We start from the raw sequence: 3,152 nt of genomic DNA, 5'->3' as shown, positions 1-3,152 counted from the left end.
TTTGTAGCATTATTTGATAATACATCTTGTGAAAGCAGAGGGCCAGTTTTACCTGACACCGAAACTATGACACATTTAATTGAAATTCATAGTTTCTTCTTATGTAGTGATGTGATTTTTGACTCCATCAAAGAAGCAAAGTCTTCTATCCATGTGTTTCTCCCATATCCCCAATCTCCCATTCAATGCCCCCAAGGGCTTCCTTGAGATGAAGAGTTCAATGACTTGCCAGTGGGATCCTTCTCCAGGTATTTTACAATAACATTATAGTGTTCTCATACTACACTAAGATTCCATTTTTACAATGAGGTTTGTGGGTGACCTCAGCAGGTAATCACTTGACATGTCTGAATGGGAGAATATATTCTAGGTGATAAAGAAATATGACTTTACTTGTCTTTTAAATAAGTTTACACCTGGATGTTATTAAGTTATAATTCAGTGATGTCCTTCGGGGATGAGTGGTGTTTTGTAAGGACAATTTGCCCTCCCTGGAAGACATCATTAGCTGTCATTTCTGCTGTTCTCCTGCATTTTCACTGGCAGTCCCCATTCCATCCTCATTTGAGGATTTCTGTATTTTCTGAGGCCATCGTGTTGCCAGGCTTATTACATTTGTTAATTCACGCAATGTCCAACACTGGGTATATTATCTACGATGCTTCATGGTTATGGAAATTGGTGTTTCTCTGCATAAAGATTTTGCCTTTATTTTGTTTGCTCCAGGTATTTTAAAATAATTCCTGGCACTGAAACTCAGGTTTTCACTTAGGGGTTGTGAAGTAAGTGATCTGAGGTTAGTTGTACTTTAGCATATTTATTTTAAAATATCTGCCATTCTAATTGTTAAACATAGGTAGATTTCCACAGGTTTAAGATAGCAACAGACAGACGGTTAAAAGTGAAAAAGGTATTTCCTTAGTGATATTACCAGAAACTGAATTTGAAACATCATATATCATTTGAATTACAAGGTGTTAAAAATATCTTCTGTTTTTTCATCCTATGGATTCTGTATTCTAAACCACTGCAATATTAATATTTTCTTGTTTATGACTTTCACTGTTTATCAGGATATAGATAATTTTTATTAATAAGTGTTTTTACATTAAATTTAATGTTGTTTCCTTTTTCTAGGTGAGGCATAGATTACATGGTAAGATTTTAGCTTCTATTGTACATGAAATATTGTTGCATTGTTACTTTTGATGTGGGTTCTACTTCAGTTAGAAGAAGATACCATGATTTCTGATGTTTGGTGTTTTGAAAGTTCTGGACAATTTTAGAATTCCTGGGTTTCTGGTCTGAATGAATGAATATGTAATGTTACTGCCAACGGGAAAAGAGACTGAGAGGAGGTTCAGAAGGGACTCAGGAGAAGAAAATCGTTTCAATTTAGGTTAGAAATGCTTAGGGAACACTTGAAAATACTAGTCTGTATTTTGCGGTGTGCTGTGTCTGGCAGGACCTGGCTCTATGAGCAAAGGAAAATGAATGACACACTGCTGGAGTTTATGAAGAAATGTAAGGCTTTGAGAAGGCTCCAAATAGCGCCGGCAAAGAATATGCTTGAGAGACTAATAAACGAGATGATATGAAGGTTACATGGAGGGAGCTATTAATTCCAGTGAGAATGAATGGAAATGAGCATGATGCAAACGGATAATGAAGTACATTCATGCATCATATGTGGGGATAATTAAATATTGATGTTTGTTGAGACCCAGGACCTCAATACTTTCCATATCAGGGTCAAAAGAATGAATTAAATCCCAGTTAGAGGAGTCTGAATTTCTAGGCCTTGGCCTAGGCACTTTGCCTTAATAGTGCTAGATCATGTGCCTTTGCTGCAAATATGGTAGGGAAATTCCATTTTATTCACTTCTCCTAATCTTCTTAGGGAAATTTCTACAAGAAGAGTCAATAGCTGCAACTCTGAAGCACTATACAGAGGACAATCAGATATTCTTCAAAAAACTACATGATTTTAAAGTGAAGGTATACATAATTTTTACTTTTTCCATATTTCATCTTCAATTCTTTCCATGCATCTTGTAATTTCATTATGATTTTATACTTTCCTTCATCACAGTGTCTTATATCACAATTTTCTATAAATGACCTGGATCTGAAGCCAGCATCATATATGTATAATATTGTGTTATTTAGTTCTCTCAGGGCTCACCCAGTTGGGTTTAGGTTTTAATAACACTGCAATGTGTATTTTGACCGCCAAATCCTTTATTATATTTTTCTATAGCTCGGGTGCATAAAGAATGTTGTTGAAGAGATCAACAAGACAAATAAAATTGTCTGCGAGGAAGTGAAGAAAATTAAGGTAAAAATGCCGACTTTTCCTGGATTCCGACTTAATACATGTAATAGAGGTAAATACATGTATAAGTAATGAGTTGTAATTACTAACTCCAATATATTTTGTGCAGGATAATAACAAATTAACAAGAATTCCAAAAATAACAAAATGCTGAATGGAATCTAAAAAACTGCTGTTTGAGATAATTCAAAAAGTGCAAGTTCTATTGGAATTGAAGGGAGGGCAGAGTAGGATGGGCCAAGAATCAGTAAAACTGTCATTGCTAATTGTTCCATTATGGCTTTTGAGGTTTCTGTTGTAAACTGGATGCAAAATTTCTCTTTTGCAATGTTTAGGCTGTATTACCATCACACTGTGGCCTGGGAGACTCGCTACCAAGAAGTTGTTCTCCAGAAGGTACGTTGGGTATTGAACAGAAATTTTAACTTAGGGGAAATCCTTTGACATTGGATAGTAAGGAATGGCTTCCTGCTTTCTGGTTCAAACTTCTCCCTGCAGCCTCCCAATTTCATAGTTTTGTGTGCAAACATGCAGTTCACAAATGTTCTGTATATTACAGAATCTAAAAAATATCAGGGAGATGAAGACTCATTGCAGTCTACGAAAGAAGCATTGGAATCAGAAAAGAAACAGCTACAAATGAAGAGAGAAATGCTCCAGGAAGCATATGAACAGAGGAAGACAGCAATCCAAGAGTAAGATATTCCTGTATTCTCTGCTTAAATAGAGATGTGTGAATGAATGTGTGGAGGCAGGTAGATAATTTGATCAATGTTGAGGAAGCTTAAGGCCATTCTTTGCCATACTTAGGAGAAAA

At 35.8% G+C, this 3,152-nt stretch overlaps 1 long non-coding RNA gene across 1 annotated transcript; it reads left to right on the top strand.

The window, feature by feature from the left end:
• The first annotated feature begins 1,037 nt into the window (after positions 1-1,037).
• Positions 1,038-3,030, top strand: LOC119524358. Its single transcript, XR_005214800.1, has 5 exons — positions 1,038-1,156; positions 1,901-1,998; positions 2,261-2,338; positions 2,671-2,731; positions 2,895-3,030. It is a non-coding gene; the product is annotated as an uncharacterized LOC119524358 (long non-coding RNA).
• The last annotated feature ends 122 nt before the right edge of the window (positions 3,031-3,152 follow it).

Source organism: Choloepus didactylus (assembly GCF_015220235.1).
Source record: "Choloepus didactylus isolate mChoDid1 chromosome 8 unlocalized genomic scaffold, mChoDid1.pri SUPER_8_unloc1, whole genome shotgun sequence".
NCBI classification, from domain to species: Eukaryota; Metazoa; Chordata; class Mammalia; order Pilosa; family Megalonychidae; genus Choloepus; species Choloepus didactylus.
The sequence above is the reverse complement of the archived record's forward strand: the minus strand, read 5'-3'. Positions and strand labels throughout refer to the sequence as shown.